This window comes from Ambystoma mexicanum, chromosome 6p (assembly GCF_040938575.1).
Source record: "Ambystoma mexicanum isolate Mex_15411 chromosome 6p, UKY_AmexF1_1, whole genome shotgun sequence".
Lineage (NCBI taxonomy): Eukaryota > Metazoa > Chordata > Amphibia > Caudata > Ambystomatidae > Ambystoma > Ambystoma mexicanum.
The window spans coordinates 1515751089-1515777893 of NC_090935.1; positions in this window are offsets into that span (position 1 = coordinate 1515751089).

Consider the following 26805-nt stretch of genomic DNA (forward strand, 5'->3'; position numbering starts at 1 on the left):
TGGATGTTTGGAATTAACCAGTCCTCTTGTATGTCATCCGCATTGTGTTGTATGGAGCTGTGAGAGGGGTGATGCAGCTGATCAAATGCTATTATCAACAGTTTGTGTGGTATTACCACCTTCCCTGTATATTCCTGCCTCCATAACAAATCAGTGGGAGATTGTGTGCACCTTCTTTGAACGCACAATTTTCTCTCCCTCCTGCGGCCCTTCCTTGTAACTCAATCATTTTGCTATGGGCAGGGTACTGTGCAAGACAGGTGGCTGGTAATGGGCGAGGGGTTGTGACAACGTACTCTGCCACAGTTGGTACTGGTAGATATGCTGCCATTTTGGCTGCTGTGTCTGCAGCGGCATTCCAGAGTGACACCTCATCAGTGTTGTTAGTATAGGCGGCACATTTAATGACCACCACTACAGAAGGCTGTAAGAAAATCAGCTTGTCTAAGAATTCTGCACAGGGGACCCATCCACCCTCCTGAAGCCCCTCCGTTTCCATCTTGACAGACCGGCATGCACAGTTTTAGTGACGTATGTCGAATCAGAAGAAATCATCACATGGCATCCTTGTGATGACTGCAGCGCTTCAGTGAGCACAATTAGCTCTGCTGCTTGTGCTGAATGATGCATTGGTAGTCTCTTTACAATCAAAGTCTCATATTCATAGTCCAGTGGGTACACTACAGCTGCACCAGTATGTCTGAGACATGTGTCCTGGTCGATTGTCACTGACCCATCAACTTAGAGAACCCCCTGCCCCTTCAAGTGGTCTGTGCTTTGGGAATGTCATCCTCATCTCCCTTTTACATTACACAGCCGTGTCTGGCCAAATCCTCAATTGGGCACATTTCTGTTAAGAATGTTGTGGCATTCACTGTTTTACACCATACAATGTGGATATTTGGGCTGGAGAGACTAACTACATATGGAGATGCTCTTTGAGTAATCAGGGTAGATTTTGACCTTTCTAAAATGGCAAAGGCGGCATGTTCCACCTAGAGTGTGATTGAGCAGCCCATCAACATTTTTCTCAACAGCAAATGTCACTGCTGCAAGAGCCTGTTTGTAAGTGAACTGCCCTTGTATTACTGAAACTAACGTGCCAATAGCTTGTGGCCCATTGTGCTTTCCTGTGTCAGCACGGCAGTCATGAGCTGGCCGTTAGAGTGTGAGAACAAGTAGAATTCCTGTGCATATTCAGGGGTTGCTAACACAGGGGCAGTTGAAATCACCTTTTTTAGCTGATCAAAATTCTGTAACATCTCCTCAGTCCAGACAGTTTTGTTGTCAGTCTTTTGTGCCTCCTTGAGGCCCTCTAAAAGCCTCAAGGAGAGTAATCCAGTCTGAACACTATGTCCCTTGCTCTCCCACTCGTCTAGTCTGTTCCTTTTTGCTCTACTCGCACCAACTCTAGTGCTCCTTCTAATTTCCTCTGCCCTGCACTCTCCTGAGGTAGAGCGGTTGCTGGAGTGGGTATATATGGGGGTGGCGGGACCATGGTCCGGGTGGACACATAGGTCAGGTGACTGTACTCTGTTGCTGGTAGCCCTGCATATGGGTAAACCCCCTTGTATTCTGTTTGTGTCCCACTCGCTTCCACTTGCTGGCCCCTCTCATGGGTGTTCTGTGTCCCTCCCTCATTGGAGTCTTCTACGTCCTCAATCATTTTCCATGAGTCAAAGATTTCCTTTTTGTTTTGTAACTGTTTACCCTTGTATTTTGCCACTAGGAATGGTGTCACATGCTCCATAATTCCCTTATTATGGGTACCCTGCTCTGGCCCGGAAAGTGGCATCCCCCCCTCATGCTTCTGTCGCCTACTGTTTGTGGTACTTTTCAATCTTCTCCCGGTACAGGGGCAAGGCCTTGTACAGGTACTCTAAAGGTGTCACCCCTCCCATTGCAGCGGTGTATGCACTGTAAAGCACCCCTACACTTCTAATTGCATGCTGCGTACGCTGCAAATGTCACAATCAAAGAATCAGTTTGTCATTCCATCTTCCCCATCAACCCACGTTACTTTCCCTCCCCTTCACATGCACCCACTTTTGCACTACACTCACTCAAAATAAAACCGCTATTTAAACAATACCCTTCCTCTGGCCTCCACCCTGCACAACAAAACACGAAAACAATAAGCTAAAATAACAAACCAAAATAACAAACACTACTATTACTGAGCCCACTAATTATGCAGGGCTCCTATTTATTTCCTTTTTCTCTGTTACACAGTAAAAGTGGTACCACCTTGTCCCATCAATCGGGAGGCTCCCTACACTCCTGTTTTCTTTTCCGTAATATACTCTTGAAAAAATCAATAAAAATAATAATAAAAGCACAAAAACACACCCACACCACACAAGCAACCTCGTACACAAGCAATTGTGTTCTCCATTTGCTCACAATCTATACTCTCCTTCTCATATGTCCTTCCCCTACTTGTTATCACTTTCAAGGGTATACTCACATATGTGAGTTCACCCAAACTTCTTCATCACGGGGTTCCAACAACGGCCTACACTCTCTCTGGAACCGCACCCCTCTCCACGGAGCAGACAGGAATTCTGTAAAAACGGTTTACGCCAACCTCTGAGATCGATGCATCTGTCACTGGTCATTGCAGGTGGATGCAGCACCTTGGGAGAAGTGCCCTGGAAGCCTCCATTAGTGTGGGGGTTGCTGGGATCACGTTGAGGTCACCAAATGAAGGCACAGCCCTGCATACTCACACCAGAAAAAATACAGCTTGCTAGGCAAAAAGGCCCAAGACATGCTTGCAAGGAAATCAAACGTTCTGAGTTCCATCGGCATGTGCGGTACATTATAAGCACAAAGTCACCGATGACGTAATGATATATAGGACAATTCGACAATATGGATTGGAGGAGTCCTATACATGAAGGGCCTGCTCCATTTGGGATGCCAGGCCATTGGTCCATCTTCATCTGTCCATCTCTGTCCACGTGGCCGCTGCTGGGCCCTTTCATACGGTCCATGCCAAATGCATAGTGTGTACTTGTGCCCAGGTGCTTTAGTATCCTGGTTTGCAGTGCCCACTCTACCAGTAGCACAGAGCAGGTTCAGAGGTCACATGCCCTCTTAACAGCTGCAGTGACATGAAAGTCTCTGCAGTGCAGGGGCAACCTTTAAGATTTGCACCCCTGTTCCAGAAACTGCATAACCGAAGATCCTGTCCTGGTGGCACAGTAAACTGTAAATTTGAGTCATACTCAAGTTAAGGAATGGTGGCCAGCATCTCTCATAGGTACACCAGTCACATTAAATTGATATCACGTTTGTGTCAACCCTGTGGGCTCAGTCCAGCTGTGGAAGGGTTATGTGCATTTGTTCCAGACCAGACGTCTCCTGCCCACTGGCAGGACTGCAGCCTTGGGGGATTGCCTCTCTTTGCTCTTTTGTAAGGGCAGGTAACACCCTTTCCCCGGGGACGACTGTCTAGCGGTGAGTGATATGTAACTTTCGGTGGCATCTTCTGAGATAGAAGTTTCAAGGGTGTCAGTTGACTGAGAAAGCCTGAGATAACGGCAGCCTGGGTGGTGGGCACCGGTATCTCTTGAGTCCCAGCTTGCACCTGGACATTTGGAATAATAAGGACTGCACAACTATCACTGGAATGAGTGCCAGTCTTTCCTTGACCCCTGTCTCCATTCCATGTTGTCACCCATGTACAGCCCAATTGAGAACATAAGAGACTTCCACTCCACAAGACTGTGGTCTGTGAACAGGACTCAAAGGGCACACACATTCACAAAGGGCTAGGCCTCACAACAAAATGCAGAATTTCTAAAGTCCTGGTCAAGGAACTATCATGGCTAGACCAACACTCAGAAATGTTGTGTGTGTAGCGGGATAGTTTGTGTAATAGTGTTGTTTGAAGCAACTCAGTGTTGTTTTGGCAAACCTTTTAGTGCCCTGTGTTTTCAGCAACTACTGTGGTTGTGGCTCAGCTAAAGTTTCAGGCCATAGGATCTCTGTACTGTTGTTGACAAACTTCAGTTGTTTTGGCAAGCCTATTTGTGCACTGTGAATTTCAGTAACTTCTGTGTTTGTAGCTTTGCTGCGATTTTCAGGCTCTGGGATCTATTTGCTGGTCCTAGGGTGTAGTGTGCTGCTACTGTATCTTTTGTGAATATGTTTATAGGTGCATTTTATGGGTCGTGACCTTCTGGTTCTGATATTGTGTGCCTACTTAGCATTTCACGGTTGGTGACCTATGGGTTCTGGTCGGTGTGCATCTGTGAAATTTCCAGTTCTCATGCCGGTATTTGTTTTGCATGGATTGTGATTGCTGGAGGACATCTGAGCTGGCAGCAGGTGTGTAGATATGGGATGTTGATGGCGTTTTCCCTCACCTGTTTTGGTGTATATGACTGTAGATGTGTGGAATGTTGATGGTGTATTTTCATGCATGTTGTGGTATTTTTGTCTTGGCAGCTTGGGTAGTGAGGTAGTGATTTGTATTACATTTGTAGGGCCTGACAAATGTCACACAGTTTGTTATTAGTGGTGTACTAGATCTGCTGTGGTGGCTGTTTTGGTGTCATTGTCTTGCTCATGTTTGTGTGTATGAAGTGTTGCTCGTGGGCTGTTGGATTAATAGGTATATTTACATAGACAGATATTTTTCAGTTAACAATTTGAATTTGGTAAGAGTCATTTCGTGTGTGATGTGTCATCCTTTTAGTGCCTCAGGGGGAGAGGTGGTATGCAAATGTTAGTACACATAAGCATTTTGGGATATTGGGATGGTGTGGAGTTTATTACACATAAGTGCGTGTGATGCTTGGGATGTCGTGTAAGACTGAGTTGTAACTTAAGCACTTACATAAAACATGTGTGTGCATTTAATTTTGGACACTCTTTTGTTGCTCATCTTGGTAATGTGTTCACCATCCAACTCCTTTGTTAATTTCCTTAAAGGGGAAGGTATGTAATGGTGAGTGAATGTGCTGTGAGGTCCTGGCTGATCTCATGTATGGAACCTTAGGTGGCATCTTCTGAAATAGATGTTCCAACGGTGTCAGTTGACTAAGAGAACCTGAGATAACGGCAGCCAGGGGGTGGGCAGCGGTATCTCTGGAGTCCAAGCCTGTACTTGGACATTTGGAGTAATACAGACTGCACAACCAACACTGGAACGAGTGCCTGCCTTTCCTTGACTCCTGACTCCATTCCATAAAGTGACCAAGGTATAGCCCAAGGGAGGTAGTGAAAAACAGCCACTCCACAGGAGTCAAAGGGCACACCCATTCACAAAGGGCTAGGCCTCACATCAGGATGCTGAATTTCTAATGTAATTTGATATTATTGAGAAGGGAATGGAGCATGGTTAGTTTAGCCAAGGAACTAAAAATTAAAATTAAAAAAGGAGGTGGTGCCAACTTCTTCAAAAACACCAATTATGGACCCAAAAAGATACAGATACAAATTGCAAAACAAGGCTCATAGAAACTATGAGGAACACAGATGCACTCCTAAGGGGACAATATTGGGCCTCATTATGAGGTTGGCGGTAACCTGCCGGTGTGACCGGCGGGTTGCTGCCAACTTCGTAAGACTGAATCCGGCACCTGACTTCCGAGTGCCAGATGGGAAACTACAGGTCCCAGGAGCGTGGGAAGTCACATGCCGGATTTTGTAACTCCCCATTCCCATAGAGCACTGTAGGACTCTATGGGAGTGGGGAGACAGATGCACCAGCACTGTTGCTAATAGTACTAGTGTTTCTGTGAAAAGTCTGCCTACCGGGGCGGCTGTGCCTGGCAGGTCAGACCTGCAGGGCACGATGGCTCTGGCAGGCAGACTTGTAGTGTAGCGGTTCGGAAATAAGGGTGCAGGTAAACTTACCGGCACCCTTGTTTCCGGACCGCCACACCTGTAATGAGGCCCAATGTCTCTTCTCAGTTAGATAAACAGACAAACGTCCAGTCTTTTGTCCACTTCGCTGTAATTCACAACACGTTTCAGATAGATCATGCCATCCTGACAAGACTTTTGACAATGTCAGTATTTTGCCTAATTTTTAATACACAGTAATATATGTTATACTTCAGTTGAGTTAAATTAACTTATCCTCATCTATTGCAGCGAGTCATGAGAAAAACATTTGTTTAACCCTTGAAAAAGGCTGTCGTGATCTATCCGTAACACTTTGGGAATTACAGAGAAGTGTGAGAAAAAGGGTGTAGAGGTGCACTGCCTTGATTTCAACAACTAAGAAGTATTTGTTATGAAAATACAAGAGAGCAGTTCAAGAAAAAATCAAGGAAAAATGTAGGTGCTCCCAATTTAAATCTTGGCAATTACAGAGAAGTGGACAAAAGACAATGCTTGTCTGTCTCCTCCATATGTTGTTAACTTTTTAAATCAAGGTGTGAACTATAATTGATGGGGTTGCGTGTGTGTTTTTCAAATATAAGGTTCATATACTATAAGGGATGAAATAGAAATTGTCCTTCAAAGTAATATTTGTGAATTTATTTGTGATGATTCCTTGAATGTTGTTTATTCAGAAGCTTTTCTTTTTGAAAGTTTATTTTTGTGAACTAGTCTGACTACGATTGGAAATACATTTGCTTTATATTATGAAAATGTTATACAATTTTTTTTTAAAGTTCCATGTGAATTGGTTTAAATTTGTATGTGCATTGCTGTTCATTTGATGTTTGATAATTGTGAAGGGACATTGACCCCTTAGGAGTGCATCTAAGTTTCTCATTGTTTCTTTGAGCTTTGTTTTGCTAGTGTAGCCAGGGAGACATCTGTACAGTTTGGGGAAAATTCTGTCATCTTGTTTCTCTCTGCCTCCCTCTCGTTCCTGTCCCCTCCACATCCTGTAGCACAAAGTGATTTGGGTGTGATGTCAGAAGGGCAATGTCCACTCATTTCAATAGTAGAGATTGGACCGCTAAAGCAGGCTAGCTTTAGTAAAATAACATGTGGGCGTTCACCTTTAAAAAAAGGGGGTCTCACACCACTTCTTTAAAGTATCTCTGATAGCCAATCCTCGAAATATATTTTGCTGTACCCTGCTGAGAAAGCAGTTTCTAAAGTCCTCCAGTTGTGAGGTGAAGACAGATGCTCCAAGGCAGAGGTGAGCTCTGTCACCTAACCATCATCAGAGACCATTGGGAGTGAACTCTGCTGCTGGACCAAAACCTGACTCTCTACCAGCCACTCTGTTGCCGGTGACTGCCCGATCTGCACAGCTCAAGTATATACTTCGAGGCCACAGCTACCTTCCACTGGACCCCGTCTCGACACCAGCTTGCCGCTGGACAGTAGCGACTGCTGCATCCTTGAATTGAAAAGAACCTGTGAACAACGGAAAGAGGCCTGGTTTAATGCCATCAAACCGCCAAGACATTTGCAAAGGTATTACTGACTGATATCTGCCTCCCTGATCAGGCTATAGAGACTCGATAGGGCATATTAATCCCTTTTTCAAGCAGAAGACCTATCCTTTTGAACATTGTGGTTGTTTAATTGCATTTCTCCCCTGTTTCACTGTTTCATTACCCAGAGTGCTGCATCTATTCTATCTTTGCATACTACATGTTCCTTCTACAGAGGTGCGTTTTCACCGTATTTTCTAGTTATTTATTATGTATATGGTGTGTTTGATTAAAATATAGATTTGTATAAACTTTGGAGATTACTTTATTTTGGACTATTATACTCTGCTGTTTGAGTTGCTACCGAACCACCTTCACATCCCTCATGAGTATAGCTTCCCTCTGCCCACGTTATCACAAAAGGTGAAGTAGGTATATCTTTTTTTTATTTTTTATTTTGTCTGGTTTATTACAAACCTTTAAAATACACTTACATGCTTACGTGTTTAAAATCGACTTCACTTTTGACTTCACTTTTTGGGAGCTCTTCAGATTGTCATACTGTTTCGGTTAAGACTAGTCCTTCAGTAAAAATAAAAGAAAAGGAAGAAGAGAACGAAGAGGTCTATACATCATGAAACCACATACTGTTACTTTGAGTTCCAAGGAGATTATAAAAGAAGTAATATTTACAGCTCCTCATTTATAATTTGGAAACGAGACACAATTTCTCCCAAAAAGAAGGTCAATGCGATGGTAAGGGCCCTATTGGTCTCATCAAACATTATGTGCCACCAGTCTTCGGCACTTAGCTTCGGACACATCGAGATTAAATTTCCCAGGTGTCTTGTCCTTTTGTCGCGAATTGTGTTGGGCAGAATAATTTTAGATGTTTCAACGTTTCTTCATTAGAGCTGCAAAGTCTGCGTTGATCAATCTATGTGCTAGTTTCAGACTAAATACTTGTTTTATCTTTTTTTTTTAAACAAGTTTAGGCAAAACTTCATGTAAGTTCTTCTCCGTTGTAGATCAGGGAATAGTTTCCAAATATTTTGGACTTCATTGAGGGCTCTTTTATTATATTGGATGTTTTTCATTATTCAATGGTTTCTTTTTTGTTCACAGGTTAAGCACCAGTCACGTCTCCATAGCATTTTCTTTGCATGGTCTGGATTTGTTTGTAATGTGTCCAAATTGATGTCAAGTTCAGACATTAGATCTCTGCATTGGTTTACCCAGAGTACAAATACTGAATTCTTGTTTCTGGAACCTGAATTTTACAAGATCTTGAACTGTAGCAGTGTTTCCGACATTGTGGTTTTCCTGTATAGAAAAAAGCATGTTCCAACACACTCAGGCTCTGATTGATATTAAGCTAAGTTTGTGTCAGATACAAGCGGTTGGTGTTCCTTTAGGTAAACTCAATACTCTGGACCAAAAGATATTCTCTAGTGTACTCCATAGATCTTGTATGCAGTCAAATGCGCATTCTGTGCCAACGATTAATGCAGGGACCACCTTCAGTTTATAAAATGCCAATACCGGCAACAGGGAATATTTGCCATATTTTTTATTTAGAATGGCTGCCTGAATTGCCAGTTGATGGCATTTTTTTGTTTTTGTTTCGACCCACGGGGAGTCATTTATGTTGAATTGATTTGCATTCCCAAATAACGTGCATTCATTGCAGTTTTGTCGATGTGCCAGCAAAAGTTTGGCTGTTGTCTCTTTCTTTGGCCACTTAAGTTTTCAAGGACGAGTATTTCAGATTTGGAAATATTAATACTCAGGCCATTAGTTCTTACATATTGCTCCAATGCATTACATTTTCTTTGGAGGCCGATTGGAGTTGAGTCTAAGAATATTAAGTCATCTCCATACAAGAGATGACTTGTAGGCACTCCATTTAGTTTGGGCGAGAAAGATCTAGGGCTTTCAGTGGCTTGATCGATGTCGGAAATAAACAAATTGAAGATGATGGCGGCTAAGGGGCATCCCTGTTTTACTCTGCACAGTGTCTTAATGGGCACAGATAGTTTGCCAGAGCGGTCCAGTCTGATTCTTATTTCCGTGTTTGTGTGCAGCTCCTTTATTGCCAGCAATAAACTTGCAGGACATTTCCACTCGGTCATTTTTGACCATGATCTCTCTCGATCTATGCTATCAAAAGGATGAGATAGATCAATTATGGCTAGATAGATCTTGTTTCTTGTTCTTATCACGTCTATCTTCAAGATGTTGACAATTAGGAGATTTAGACTGCACCCTACTCCTTTGATGAAGCCTGTTTGTCTCTTATCAATCTGCTTGCTATCAATGGTCCAAGCTAGGAGCTTACGTTGTAGGAGCGTAACATAGATCTTACTCAGCACATCCAGTAGTGCAAGTGGGCGATAGTCTTTTGGATTTGCCCTGATTCCCTTTTTGAATACTGGTACAATTATTGCACTTTTCCAGGATGCTGGTGTCACACATGTAATTGTAATGGTTTTAAATAAGATGTAGCAGAAATTGGCCCAGGCTTGTGGATTTTGTTTCAAAGTAAAGTTGTTTAGGCCATCAGGGCCGGGGGCACGTGATGTGCTTATTGTGTTGATAGTTTCAAGGATGTCAGATTGCTCCAATTGCAAGTCCCACATATCTAGTACTGCCACTACAGGATCAAAGGAGTTTCCTTTCTTCTTGTAAAGGAGCTCATAATGACTTGTCCAATCGTTTTCAGTCACCATGTTTGTTTGAAGAGCTGTCTGGGAACCCTCTTATTCGTTAATTAGGGTCCAGAACTGGCGTGTGTTCTTATTTCGCATTTTTGACAGCATTACTTCTGCGTCATGTTGGAATATAATTGAGCTATGTGATTTAACCCAGTTTTTATATGACTGTTTTATCTTTTTGATGGTGATCAGTTCTTCAATAGTATATGGTTTTCCAAATGCTCTAATTTTGACTTACATATCCCGTTTCTGTTTCATTATATCGAGATCAAAGGCATGTTTATTGGTGACTGGTTCTTGAAGCCTTGTTTCTTAGCAATGAAGTTTGCAAGTAGATGTTGGTATTCCACAACGCCATGTTCATCTTGATAAGCAATGTTGATGGATTTCACGTTGTGTTCATTTAATCTAATTCTAATTTGACTTGATTCAACCGCTATGTCATGATTCCATGTCTGTGAATGTCCATTATGAGAGCCATAGATGTTCAACAATACTAGGTTGTGGTCACTTTTGAGTTTAGAGACTACCTGTAATGCTTTGACATGCTTATGTAAGGCTTCAAAAGCAAAAAGAATTGTCCAAAATTGACTCTTGTGTCTGTCTCTTCTAGGTTGCTTTTGCTGGTATATCTCCTGGGGTGTTACCATTGAGAAGTTGTATATTTCTCAGGTCCATTTTGAAACACTATTGTTCAGCTACGGTCATTCTTTCCGTGTTTCCATTGCGTGTCTTGTTGGATAGCTCTAAACAGTTAATGTTCAAGTCTCCACATATAACAATTTTCAGAGTTGGTTTCAGCTCCTGAATTTGATCTATTGGCTGAGTAATTTGGTCAATTAAGGTAACTGTATCACTTGAGCTGTGCTACCAATAGACGTTAATGAGATGAAGCCGATCTTGCTCACTCTTCATTCGTCCTTCCTTGACTAGTAGGTTTTTTTTAATGTAAGGTGAGATATTAGTGGCTTCTTGAATTTTGTAGCCAGAATTCCTTCGTACAAGTGTCAATAATCCAGCCAAAGGCCGACCCATTTGCTTTTAAATTGCTGGATTTAGGGCGATTTCATAGCCTTCAACGATTGGACACTCAACAAGCCAGGTTTCCTGCAAGCACGCTATGTCCAGTTTCCCCAGCCAATTGGATTGAAAGAGGTGAGTAAATCCACAGGTGTGCCAGAATCCAATGGTGATCAAATTGGATAAACCCGATTCCTGGCATTAACTTTGGTTCTGAGTGACTAAGGCTGCCAAAATCCAACTCCAGTCCGCAGAAGTGCAGCTGGATTGATTAACACGAGGTACTCGAAAATCTCCTCCAAGAGTAGGGCCCTCATGTACAAAAGTTATCTTGATGGGTTCTCTTGTTTCAATTGCTTGCAAAGGTCTTGTTAGATCTTGATGCTGTGCCTTATTGTTTACTTCAGATACTTGATGACAGTACACACCAAGCTCAGACTGAAGGTTTGTCGGATCTTTCTGCACGAGACATTGGTTTTGGGTTCTGTCTCTGCTGTTCTTAACGTCTAATATCAATTGTGTAGCTTCAGGATCTTGAGGCGCTTGTGGCTCAGTGATGTCGAATCCCATTGATATTAAGGTTGGGGCAGCATTTAATATGATGTTGCATATTATTCGGGAGTCGATATGAAGTTTCACTGCGTCGTTTTGATTCTCCTTGAAGAATTCTACAATTTTTATGTCGTTCGTATTGATCATTCGCAGACTTGGCACATAATGCAACAGTTGTAGGACGTTATTCCGATTCAACGACAGATCGTCTTCAATGTCCTCTATCCTCTCTAGACATAGACAGTACTTCGCGTTTAACTGTTTATTGAGATTTTGCCTCTGAAATTTATTTTTCGCAGTAGATATTTTTTTATCTTTATTTCGCTCGCTATCACGAGATCCTCTCTCCTGTGGATTACTGTTCTTTTTAGGACTCCTATTATTTACCAGTGATTGACTGGGATACTAATTTATGCTTGAACAGCTCGTTTTCTGGTTGACATGATTAGCAGTAAGATTATCCCATTTTTGGCATAGAGTCACAAATGGGGGACTCTTTGGATTTTCCAACATTGTTGGCAAGTTACAAGTAGGGAGCACTATCGTGCATACCCTTGTTGGTTTAGCCTTTGGGGGTTGAGGCAAGAGGGGAGGAGCGGTGGTGTTTGCTGCTTCGCCTTCGACACAGTTTGTTTCTTGTTCTTGTTCAGTATCATCTAATATGTTGTCTTCATAGACAGATAGATCCAAGAGATTAATTGGAATTCCATTAGTAGTTGGATAAGCATCTGAAGTTGAGTCTTGCGTCGGATCAGTGAGCTTCAGGTTAGGTGGCACTGAAGGTATTATCTGTGTGCAAACAGCATTTGAATTGAGGGTGAAGCTTACAACTTTAATATTTCTGAGACATTTTCTCGAGTTGTTGACTGTCCAGGCTTTTTTCCCCTTTACATTTTTGGATTTTTTAATTTGCATTGGTTTTGGTTGAGCGTTTTTTTTTACTTCTTTTTGGGGAAGTTTGAAGATCAGAAATAATGCTTCCACGGTGTTTGGACACACATATACGGGTAACACAGGGTTCAGAAGGTCGATAGTGCGCCCTCTAAGATCCACAGAGGTCCAAGGCGATTGTAAGTCGACATGTTCAATGTTTTCCATGTTCTGTGCACTTTCCACCGCACTGGCAAAGGATGTGATACCAGCAGTCGACTCAGGATCAGTTACCAAGATTTTGTCGCCGTTCAGGATAATGGGCGGAACTTGTCGTGTCTCCGGTGCTATGTTTCCATAGCTAGAATTGCTTTTTGCTGTATCATTAGTGGGGGTTGTTACTGATTCCAAGTCATGAACCAGATGGCAAGATTTGGTCAGAGGCTCTGTGGTCACTTGGGTTGAAGGTTCATTGTCCACTGACTCTGTGATTGATTATTTAGTTGCTGTGCCATTTCCAACAATCTTGATTTCAGGCGGCACTTGAGATGTTCTGCACTGGTGACTGTTTCCAACGTGTGAGGGGTGTTTTGGTTGCCGTAATAAACCAAGAGCTTCTTTGGCCAACCCCGCCAAGAGTTTTTTATTATCAATGTTGTTTTGCTTTTGATCAGCTAGGATAGCCAGGGAGAAGTCAATGTTGTTCATAGATTCATAGAACATTTGTTTAAATAAGTTGTTGTTGTATTACAGATTAACAACTTTGGAGTTCATCAAGGCGACTAATGTGGTTAAGTCATCCATACTGTCCTTCATTTTTTCTTACAGTTTGATGAACGAGCACAAAGTCAGGGTCATTGTAGAAGTTAGAATCGCTTGCAAATCTCGCACAATTTTTTAAATTAATTCATCCTGTTTAAGGGTTTCTTCAACTCTTCTTGGCTTAGCTCAGTGCTGTAACCTTCTAATTTTTGGATACTCTCGTTCTATAAAAGATGAGTCAGAAGAAGAATCATCTGAGCTAGACTCTTTTTCATTGGTCAGGGAGATCTTGCTCAGAATTACATCTGTAGTATTCTGAACCAACTTATCAATAATTTCTGTTGAGGGTATTGCATTTTGTTTACCCTCCTTCGGTGTTCTCGATAGAGAGCAATGGATGCCTGTTGAGTCAATGTCTTCAATCGTTCTACGTTTGGCAGGAGCAGTTCGACCCATAGCGTCATTTCAGTGGTTCATTTTGAATAGAAACAAGTCATTTCTAGTTGATGTTTTGGAGTTAGTTACTGCTTCAGCCTCTTCTGATTTTAGTCCGACTCATGCTAAGTTGATTTTCGTGAGGTCTTGTAGGAGTTTATTCACTACCTCTTGTGAGTTTAGCCTTGGAGTTCTGTTGGAAGAGTTCTGCGACAAGGACCTAAAGGTGTGTATCTCTTAGTTGTGCCTTTATGATTGAGTTGGCTCGTCATTTGTAAAAGTGTGAGCTTTGAGTGGGTGCTTTAGCCCCTCCTCATCCTTGTACTCGCCGTGCAGAAGTCAATTCTTCACATCAATATATTCCAAGATTCTCAGCACAATGATGCTAAACCTCTGAAGGGGTGCTCCTGCCTCCCCCATTTTTGGGAGCCAGAGAATAGGACTAACCTTGGCCCTTGAGACTCTGGACTACGACTCACAGCTCCTGAAAGCCAAAACAGCCAAGATACACGTGTTTCTGATGCCAAACTACTTCGAGGCATGATTCGCGGGTGTTCGACATCAAGCAAACCTCAAAGCTTCCTTTGGCAGTCATCAGTCTCTGAACTGCCGTTTGTTCTTCGACTTCATTTGGCACTGAAGTACGTCATTGCCTTGACTCAAACCAACAAAGTTGAGCATTGGTTGAGTCATTGCTCGAAGCACCAGCTTCTTTATCACCACTTCTGTAAGTCGATCAACCTGGCCTGGTGTACCGTAAACAATGACATTCGAGCCTATGCATCGTATCGACTCGCCTTTGCATCTTGGACCAGATCGACTGCCGGCCAAACCTGGTGACCGCCCAATCTGCACAGCCGAAGTAAACACTTTGAGACTGCAGCTACCTTCCATTAAACCCTGACTCAAGATGAGCCTGCCACTGCATAATCACGTCTGTCGCATCCTTGAACCAAAAAGAATCCACAAACGGTGCAGGGAAGCCTAGTTCAACACTGTCGAACCGCCAGGACATTTCCAACGGTATTACTGACTGATATCTGTCCCCGGCCAATCGTTGGTTGTAGAGACTAGATAGGTCATTGTTATACCTTTTTCAAGCTCAAAACATATTGTTTGGAACATTGTGGTCTTTTAATGTCCTTTCTCCCCTGTCTCATTACCCAGAGTGCTGCATCTATTCTATCCTTGCATATTCTATGTTCCTTTTACAGGAGTGGCATTTCACAGTATTTCTTAGTTATTATTGTACATGATTTTTTTGATTAATGTATATATTTTTTTAGAATCTTGATTGGACATTCCTGTGCTATACTTCCCTGTTTAGTTTTCCACTGAATCTCATTTACACCCCTCTTGAGAGTATAGTGTTCTCTCGACCCATGTTACCACTTAAAGCGGAGGAGGTATATCTCTTGACTGTGTCTATTTTACCTTTATGACTATGTTGACTGTGTTGGCTATTGGTTTGTAGAAGTGTGAAGACTGAGCGGGTGCTTTGGCCCCTACTCACCCGTGTACTCCTGCTGAGCAGAAGTCAATTTGTCACATCAGTATAGTCCAAGATTCTCAGCACAATACTTTTGTCCAGGGTGCTCCACAAGCAGAATAACAGCATTATTGCACCAGATAAGAAGACCCAAATGCCAATGACCCTTGCTAGCTCCTACCCTGATCCCTCATACAATGCATAGCAACTAATGCACCCGCACATATGGCAAACTTTTCCTATGAATACACATAAAAACCTCAGAACTCTGAAGCTCTCCCACAACTTTATTACACACAGTTAACTAATCTCCATCGCCCCAAGGACATGTGAGCTGGAAATACCCCAAGAGCCATTGGCACATGCCACAAAGAAACTGTAAAATATTATCTGATTAAAGTATCCCTGTTTTTATTGGGGCTCTTAAAAATGATCTCTGGGGATGCGATGTTTCATCATCCAGGAACTTAGCAGCAAGAGTGGAGGTATATAAAATATTATCTGATTAAAAGGTTTACATTAAATAAGGCACATTCAGAATGGCTTTACAATGAAATATCAAGTACTCCATATTAAACATACAAGATCAAATGATTTACTGAAAATCAAATTAGCCACTGCAATCGAACTTCTTTGTTTGAATGAAATATAAACTGTGCAACTTGTAACTTAAAAGCATCAAAATGATTATTCCAGTAAAATGGTACTGTGAGAAATCTGAAGGCATTCTTACATTTGACCCGCTTAAGACTTCCTTCAGGTAACCAAGAGAAGGGTAATACTGACAGATTCTGACTTCGGAGTGAGGCTGCAAAGGGGAACTACTGGGATGGAGAGTCTTTTAAATGGAAGTGGGGTGCCCGAAGATGAGATCTCACATCCCCCCTTTTTCTAATCCTGATCTATCCTACCTCCCCTCTATTGTCATAGGATATCATCACACATGTCCCATTTTACCCCAAGATCTTCTGTCGAACACTCACACTCGGAGGAAATCAAGAGATTGTAAAACCCCTATTTCTAACTGTCACTCAGACTTATTCTTCCGTCACGCTCAAATATCATAAACTAATGTGAGATCCAATTATTTCCTTCCCTGTTAACCTCATTTACTGAGGGTACCATAGTGGAAGAACCAATACCAATTTCCTATCCTAAGAACACCCCTAGACCAGAGACATGGTATCCCCACTTCCCTGCCCGTGACCTACCCAACCACCCCTCAGCCTTCATAGAATGTATTAAGACACACAATCTTCTTTTTTCCCCCAAGTATTACTCAAGTACTGTGACGAAGAAGAGGAAATCATAAGGGGTACATATTTCATATTAGAAACGCCACTATGGAAATGGGGCGTAGAAGATGTAGATAGAAGTACATCAACATCTTCATAGGCCATGCCAGGCAATTGAAATCAACCATGCCCACCTGCAGTCTATCAAGTCTTCAGTAGAGTATAAAAGGAACACTAGCAATCAGCAAAGAGAGCAATTTGGGAGGGGTGTCCAGTCAAAGTTTTGAAGACATTGTTTCGAAATGCAATAGTTTTGAAACAAAAGGATCGAGAAAAAAAAATTCAGAATGCCTTTTTTTAAATGTATTTTATTTTTTGGCTTTCGTATAGGAAAAAGTACTGGTTTTTCAACAAAAAAATCACACAATTTTTCCCCCCCAAAAAACCCCCCAATAAAACATGCATTAAAATGTTTTTCTTCCGGTCCTTTTGTTTTGAAACTATTGCATTTCGAAACAATTAATTCGACCCTTTCACTATAAACCGTTGGGAGGAGAGCTGAGAAGCTGTGGCTGCCCAGGACCTGTTGGAAGAAACAGGGACGCTGAGACAATGAGGGTCTGTGTGAGAAGCAGTCGGGAGAAGAGTGGCTGCAGACCCCTGTTTCCAGCAAAGAAGAGAAGCCCAAAAAGGGAGCCAAGAGGCATGCTGATCCCTTGTTGCATTGGTAAAGTGAAATGCTCATTCTTCTGGGTCAGGACAGGAACCCTGGAGTGTCTGAGGCGCAGTTGGGGAGACCCTGACCTCAGATAACAAAGACGTCAACACAAGAATGAAGAAAACACAATCTGTGAGTGAAGCGCACTGAGAGCCAAGTGTGTATTGAAGTATAGCGAGCAAGATATAACGTTGCAGACCAAACGCGTAACACTGGAGACGCGTTGGGTTAAAGTTACAAATGGAATAACAAGGATACATAGTGGCCACGTGTATGATTACACATTCTCGAATGACACTGTGTAAAGAAAGGAAGTGCCTGCAAAGAGGGGAACTGTGAGTGTACACGAAAAAAGTGAGCGAATTAGAGATCCTAAAAAAGGGGGAGTTGCGCAAAAATTAAGTGGGGGAAACATCCCCAAAACTGATAGAAAAGTGTTGACAACAAACAAAGTGTGTTGAAAAAGCATTGGGGTGGCCACCAGGTGGGAGATTGATCCAGGCTGCCCATAGAGACCCCAGAATGATCAAAGAGTGTTGGAAAAGCATCGGAGGAGGGGGGTACCAGGCGGGAGATTGATCCACGTTGGCCGCAGATACCCAAGAATAAGGAAAAGAGAACTCTATTAAGGATAAGACACCTGGTTATGCAACCTGTAATGGGTGGACCGTGCGGTCTGATAACTGCGCCACGACCAGGGGAGCCCAATTGAAAGCAAGGAGCTGCATGATAGTGTGAACAAGAGGGCTTCTGGGTTCACAGAAAGGAGACCAGGAGAAGCCTAAAGAACTCACCAGGAAATGGTACAGTGAACTTCTTTTGCAAAGATAACTTTTTGCCAAGTGAACATTGCACCAAGTGAACTTTTCTTTGCCAAGTGAAACCTGAGAGAGACTTCCCTTAATTTTCTTTCTGTTAGGGAACATTCCCATCTTAGAGTTAGGGCAAGTTAGGCATTACACCATACTGACCTTTGAGAATGAAGGTTTTCAAACTGTGTTTCACTTGTCTGTCTCGTCTCTTGATACCATGCCTGTCTCACAGTACGGAAGTATATATGACTTTCTAAAATAGCAACACATTAAACATTTGAAGTGCATACATTTGATTATTATAAATGTTAAGTGAATAATTCAGTGATTTCATTGAATGTTGTCACATGTTTTGAATGGCATGCTTCCCATGCAGAACATGTAAATGTATCATCACTGTTCATAAACTCCTAGTAATGTGACTATGGGCCTCATTACACGGTAGGCGGTCAGGGATTACCTGCACTGGTAAGGGCATCGGTACTGGTAATCCCTTACCGCCCTACTACGAGGTCCCTTAGCGGGTCCCTTCCCTAACGCACCAGGCGTTAAGGAAGGGACTCGTTGAGGGACTTCAGAGCTAATGACTGACCCGCTGATAGCGGGTCCGTTATTAGCTCCATCCCCATTCCCATTGAGCCCTATGGGGGCTCAAATGGGAATGGGGAATAGTTCCCGGAATGGGGATTTACTGGTCCTCCAAGGTCAGAATGACCCGGTAAGTCCATATTCCGGGAACACGGACCCGGAATGCGGTAAGGGGGTAGCCATGGCGCTAAAAGCGCCATGGCTACCGCCTACTGTGTAATGAGGCCCTATGTATTGTAAATGTAAAGGAGGTGAAACAAGCAAATGAAAACAGTGTATTTTAGTCCAAGTCTTTAGCTATATGCTAGTGTAATTGATAAGGTGTCTCTTGTTAAAGTGTTGATAATTTAGACCGCTGCTGGCACTACATCAAGGGCTCAATGGACCGAGACAGGGCTTTTTCTGCATGTAGTCCTCACCTAAATACAGTCACTGGTTGGCTCTCACCATAACTCGAGAGATATCTCTTGTGGTATTGGGTGCTGGCTCAAAAGCGGCACCTGCAATTCTCGGTCAGATTTCACACTTTGAATTCATTTGCAGAACGTTAGATACGTGTGGCATGTGGTTAGAATGAGTACATGTATATAACTTAAATATTTTTTTTTAAAAAGAGAAACTCTTACATTATACATAGGATGGCAGTGGGCCTACGTAGCAGTTGATGTCTAACAGAGACACCTGCTGAGGACTCATCCGCTATTGGTGAATCAATATCCATTAAGGATAAATCAAGAAAAATGCCCAAGAAAGAATGACGTCGGTAAAATCCTGCACTCAATCATCTACCTGAAAAGGAAGTAGGCACGTGTTGCTCACTGCAAAATCAGACTTCCATCTCAAATCAAACTAGGGCACAAGTGCATCGCTTTTCAGTCTCCAAATTAGAGCTTGTATTATACTCCTTACATGAGATGTATGATTTGGAAAAATCGGTGTTACAGGATTATTTAAGCAACCTGGACTATCCTGTATCTGTCCCGATGACATCTTTACATAAGGAATGCCTCAATAAATCAATTTCTGACATATCCATATTAGCCCCAGTGGTGATGACGGAATTGGGCAAAGGTATAAGGTTGTCACTTGGTCCATCTACTCTTAGAGTTGCCTCCCCTGGTCTCAAAGAGGAAGTCTATTTGTTCACACACTTGAACCCATACTTAAAATCACAGGATAACTTGGAACCTTCAATGACTTTGAACAAAAATTAACCCTTTAGGTAAATGGCTAGTTCGCCGGTTAGCAAGAGATTGAAAGAGAGGCATGAAATACAGGGTCAAATGTGTGACCAAAATGAAAGGAAAGATTAATATCTAGAGTTCAACCCATTGATATTGAGTCCAGAACCAACCTAAATACAACCCCTTCTATCATTAATATTTCCCTAGATCCTAATGGCCCTGATCTATATTCGTTCCTGGTCCTTACTCGAATCCTGAACCTCTTAGACAAAGGCCACAAGGTCACACATTATGAGTTGAGGGATATAAAAATGTCCCTGACAGACATCTTGGCCAAAATGAATACATTGGAAGGTTTCATACTTGCACATGAAATTTCAGAATCTGCGAATAGGATTCCGACACAGATAAATAAAATGGCTTCTGCAAGATCGTGCAGTAGTCAAACATTGTACTTTTGCAATAGGAATGCTTCTTCCCAAAATGATGATATTAACTGTATGTCACCTTCTTATGTTAAAACTGGCAAGACTGCAATTGACACCTCGTCCATAAAGTCTATGAATATGCTGAAAAACTGCAGTCAAGAAGTATGACAGATCATAAGGTCCAACTCAGTAAAAATCAACAATCTTGAAATTCTAATCTCAAATCTCCAGAAAATGTTTTCTGACAACTGAAACATATGTAACTCAATCTCTGAGCAAGATCGATTTGCAAAAGCACGGTTGGGTGAGGATCCTAACAGTCCAACTCCTTTAACTGATTGGATAGAACTGAAATATAACAATTTGGACCAAAATAAGGTTTCTTCTTCAGAATCTATTTTGATTCCAGATGAATCAGGGGGATTCAGTGAACTTTCTCGTGCAGATCCAAGCACATAGAATGCAGGGATATTAAAAGAAGGGTCAACGGAAGCAAAAGAATGGACAAACAGTGTAAAAAAACAATTTACCATTGGGCAAGATTACAGGACACAACTCATCGATAAAAAACATGTGTGTCTTATCCAATGATGATGACATTTTAGATCGGATCAATTAAAGAGTAAAAGCCATCTTCAGATCAAACAGAGTGTCACCCCGACGAAGTCTCACTCAATCCCTCTTTCATCTTACAAAAAAAAAACGTAAAGTGCCAATTCTAAATCAAACATAGAAGAACTGCCTCCAGTCAACTTAAAGGAGGTGTCTTCACAAACAATTGACTCTATGCAGGTTCCGCTAAATATACTAAAAGGGGCAATCAGTGTCAAGCAAACCGAAATGTCAAACCTTTTTTCAAACGTGGGACTTAAAAAAGTAATTGTTTCCTCAATGTTCCATGGCTCTTATGCTGAGGTTTGCTCCAGGACCAATCCAGCAACAAACTCAAACGTTGCATCTAATCCTCCTCATGGCACAAGTGAGGCGATTCCTCACTCCTCTATCTTCATTGCTCCACTGCCTCTGGATAGAATGAAAACATGCATAAGCCTGATTTCTCAATCAAATACTACAGAAGTAGGTGGATCATGTGTTGGCCCCGTAGGACCAGATAATGGAACATAAGAAGCTAATGCAGCCTCAGATATCATTCCACAGAGAGCCAGTATCCTAGGATGAGAAAGTGCTGCAATAATCAATGGCAATTCCAGACCAAGCCATTATTATATCTTCACCCTATTTAATAAGATACCAGCACTAAGGATCCTTAATTTGGGGGGCATAGAATGGGTTGCATGTCAATGGTTTACAACAACTGAATGATCTGTCAAATCTCCTCAGTAATCATTATTAGATTGATATGGGAACACAAAGAAGATCCATCTCATTTAGGCTTCCAGCTCTATCTGTTTAAAAAATCAGAAGAGGCTCATTCATTTGTGGAGGCGCATGTGGATGTAGAGAAAACTAACAAAAATTATTTTGAAAATACAGATAAAACAATCGCTCCTAGTAATGAAGTGATAACCCAATTCCTATCCTTGGCGGGTTCTGTTAAGTATTGGAATTGGGTTGAACCCTTAATTAAAACCTTCATTTCTTTGAAACAAGCAAATTCGAACATGTAGCCCTCTGAGCCTTAATTTAAAATATTGGAAATTGTGTGGGTACACCAATTTGCAATCCTGCCTAAATCTGCTAGATTATAGCGCGCTGCTCACAGTGCTTTTGCTACAAGAAACCATGACTGTTAAAAAGATCCATATTGATGGATTCACCGCTTTTTACTCACCCCCACGTGTGGGTTCTTCAGGCAGACCAGCGGGGGGTTTAGCGATTTTACAAACAATAAGTAAGGGCAAATTCAAAACTGGCTTTCTCTCCAGATCAAATATTGGCAATTGAAATGATTACACAGGGTAAATTCAATATCACCTTTTTAATTATTTGTCTCTATTGGAACCCTGCAAACTCAGAGCTTGAGATTTTTCTATCTGCACTTAGTATGGTTCTAGAAGAGGCATTTCTACTCAACCCTAATTATGTGGTAGTCTTAGGGGGAGATTTTAATTCATTATGTAATGAAGTAAGCGGAAAAAAATCTAATGAGAGATGTACACAAAGGGAATCAAAACTCTGTGGTTAGACGTCAAAAGTGTGTCTCCTTCCCAATGGAATAGGATATCCAAATGGTCAAGTCTGATCTGAGTACTACCAGCTGCACGTGGCAACGTGGATACCTTAAATCCTACATCAATCTTTTCTTTGGGCCTCATCACGAGTTGGGCGGTAACGCCGGTGGTATTACCGCCTTCGCTATTAGACCTACTGCCAAACCCCCCAGTGCTGTTAGCTTGGATTACAGGTTTGGCGGAACGGTTAGTGCAATTTCCCCATTGGGACCATTCAGGAATTTCCCATTCACCATTGGGCCCAATGGGGAATTTTCGTGCTATTACCGCCGGCGGATTTCCCACCGGAGGTATTAGTGCCGAAAATCGGCAAAATTATGGCAGATTTGCCCCCATAGGTGGGGGGAAATCCGCCAAGGCTGTGATTTGGCGAACCCTTAAATGCAGCAGTAATAGCATTACCGCTGCATTTAAGCGTTACTGCCAAACTCGTGATGAGGCCCTTTGTCTCCACAAATCTATCATGATTATATACCCCGGTTACGACATCCAAGCCTGGTTTTAGCGATCATTTGATCATCAACTTGAAGGTTTATTCAGAGTACATAACACATGATATTGTTCCCACACTTAATCTGATTGAACCTGATCAACCTCACATTTCTGTATGCTGGAATCAAAAATTGTGCAGACAGCTTAGCCTCATGGTTCATCGTGAATTATCTTGGGGGGACAATGCAGCGTTTGCAGATGGAGACTATAGAAAAATAGAGCATATTACTAATCACATTATTAAAGCCAAACTTGACACCTTATTTAAAAAAAATATATATTTTGGTTCTTGTATACCGCACATATTCCAAAGGTATCAAGGCGCTTTAACTTAAGGTTACAGTTACAATAAGTGTAAAGATCAGACACATTGCTTAGTTACTGAGCAGGCAAACAATATGCCTTGAAAGTGCAAGAAGATACATACTTTGGAAAGCTCGCCTCTTCTTGCGGGGAACTACATCATAGTATATATGGGGACATAGTAGATACATGGGTATACATAGGTAACATACTTTAGCAAGCTTACCTCTTGTAGCAGGGAACTACATCATAGTATATATGAGGACATCTCAGATACATAGTAACATACTTTAGCAAGCTCATCTCTTGTTGCGGGGAACTATATCATAGTATATATGGGCACATCTCAGACACATAGGTAACATACTTTAGCAAGTTCACCTCTTGTTGCAGGGAACTACATCATAGTATATATGGGGACATACCAGATACATGAGTATACATGGGTAACATAATTTGGAAAGCTCATCTCTTATTGCGGGTAACTACATAATAGTATATATAGGGACATGGCAGATACATAGGAAACATGCTTAGGAAGACTTGCTTATGTTATCAAGAGTTAGGCAAGAATACATTCAATGGAAAGAGTGGAGCTGTGCATAGCATACTTGGTAGGCACAGTGTGGGCTAAGAGGGTTACAATGAATGGGAGAGCAGACGCAAGTAAAGTACAGCAAACAAGGCACAGCATATCAATGAAGAAAATCAGCATACATTATGTAATGATTATGTACTTTAAGAAAGTATGGAAATCTTGCCCAATGATACATAGAGGAATGGATAAGTGTACATTTATTGTTGGCGGTATGGGTGGCGGTATCTGAAATGCCAGGATCCCACAGGCGTGATTGTTATAATCTTAGGGAGGGGTCGCAATGCAAAGACCAGCTCTAGAATCAGGGCATTGACCGGCGTAATGGACTGCATTGCATGACTGTGCGGCGGTCCGTAGATGTCGTGTAGATGAGCATTAGTCTGAGCTGCCAGTGTTTCAAAGGAAGCTCAGGCGGCACCAGAACGGCAGACAAGACAAGATCAGCTGCGAGGATGCAACTTAGAGCAGGCCTGGCACGAAAGAGGGTCGAAGTGAGCATAAGGAGTGATGAGTGGAAGCATTGATATCAGGATGGTGTGGATAGCAGGAGGATTGTGAGCAGAATAGGTAGACGAAGTAGAGAGGGTGACTAGGACGATGCACTTCTTACCGGAAGGGGCATCTCATGCACTCAGAGTATGCGCAGGTTGAAGGGTGATTGTAGAAGCATCAAACAGGATGGCAGTTCGAGGCAAGGACAGGGAAAGACAGGGCCCTCACACACGGCCCTTTCAAATAGGTCCGGCGTCACCTCCCGGCTTGGTCGGGAGTTCGGACTTGTCATAGGGAACATCCAATCGGTTGGCTGCATGCTGTGGAGTGCCTCTCCAGGCACCTCCATGAGGTCAGGCAAGGGAGAAAAAGCGGCGGCCATCTTCAGCGAGGCTAAGAGACCATACAAGTCTATAATGATGAAGGCAGGCTGAATGTCTGTGCCCCGGTGTAAGGCACCTTAACCAACTATAGACATAATAATCTCTTATGTCATACTCAGACATACAATACTGAGATAAATGTTCTAAAGCACAGGAAAAACAAGGACTTTTGAGCTACTAAATAGATGGTTGTGAACTCTTTACAATATACATTCAGCAAGAAACAAATTATGCAGAGGTATATAAACAGCATTAAGGCAATCAAAAGTAAATTGCAAAATGCAGACATACACAAAATAATATGTTATCTATGTAAGCACAATACTAAATCCATATGGGCAACCATGAGGAATATGAATAGACTTCCACAAGTTGCACTGAACTCTTCTATCTCAGTTAGCACATGGAAAGCTCATCTTGAAAAGACCTATTTAATCCCTTTGCCACATTTGCATGTTGTATCTCCTACTTTTGACATATCTATAAAGGGGACTTGCTCATGGTCCTCAGGGGTAATGCTTGGTCTGGAAAAGACCTGGGGCTACACTAATGTCTACGCCAATGTTGGGACTGTCAGGATTTGGGTCTAGGTAGCCATTTGGTTGTAACCCCTGAGATTCTATTCTGGGCTACAACCAAAAGACCTGGGGCTATAGCCCCCTAGCATCCCCCCTTGCAACGGCTCTGATTGTCCTTAAAGGATGTTGAATGGGCCATTAATCAACTCAATTACTCTAAAGCAGCAGGTCCTGATGGAATTCCTTTCTGTGTACTAAAGTCAGATCCATCCTTTTGGGCATCCATTTTGAAAAAGAAATTCGACTTCATTTTCAAAAGCAAAAGTATTCCTTATTCTTGGTTAATTTGCAATCATCATTCCCATTTACAAAAAGGGAGATCCATCCGAGCCGGCCGATTATAGGCTGATCGCTCTGATGGATTCTGCATCAACATTTTTTTCAATTCTACTTTGGAATGATTTAGACAAAGCTATTCAAGAATTAGGCACCCTGTCAAAATTTCAAACTGGATTTCGCAAATATATGGATACACCCCTTGCAACGATCTTATCCCACATGCTTGAATCCACAAATAGCTCTGATAACGGTCAAATCTATATGGCGACATTGGACATGACATCAGCGTACAACCACATTATACGAAATCACCCCTGGAACAAGATGGCAAAATGTGGTATCCCTTGTAGACTTATTTTGTTTATTTCAATGCTACACCAGCTGAAACACCAGCTATAGCATTCATTTAAATCAGCAGGGGTCACTAACTGATCCAATATTAACATACACAGGAGCCAAACAGGAATGCAGTAGGGCTTCCACCTTATTCAACTTATACCTTTCTTATCTCAATGACATCTTGCACAATGAAAAAAAATTCCGGTAAGACTTGGCAAATTGCATCTACATTGGCTGGCATTTGCAGACGATATAATACTTTTTGATAAGACCCCTTTTGGCTTGAAAAATAAATTAGATCTATTTTCTTTATATGCCCGTAAATATAATTTCCATGCCAATCCCAGTAAATGCAAAATATCAGAAAGTTTAAATGGTCTATAGATGGACTAACTATAAACTGTGCCATGTCATTGAGTTACCTCGGTTACAACCTATGCGATATTTCATCTTTCACGATGTGGAGGGACAGTTTAAACCAAAAATCGAAGCCTATGATATCACAAATGAAAATCATTTTTAGGAAATACTGCAAATGTTCAACTACACCTGTCATGAACCATCGAACTCGCCCCTTCTGGGCCTCCTGGTCCCTGACACGTCAGGGTTTACACTCCATAGTACTACCAACATGGCAGCAAGTAAAGAACGCTGCTCATCAGTTTTCACGTTCTACTCAGCGTGCTCTATAAAGAGACCACATCCCAGCGGCCCCGTGCGTCTCAATGCTGCTGTTAGCTGTGACCGGACGTGTGCTCCGTACTCTCCCTTGTACTATTCTGCTGTTTCCTGGTTCCTGGATCCCTTTTTTCCAATTACCTTCCCTCCTTCTTGTCCAGCCTTTCCCGGAATCCCTGCACCGCTACCGCGTGCACCTCATCCTCTTTTCTGAATTCCTGGAGTTTCCCTCGATCCCGGACATCGAAGCTGAACGCAATCTGGAAGCCGAGGGCGGCCGAGCAGGCTTGTATAAGACCCGAACCATAC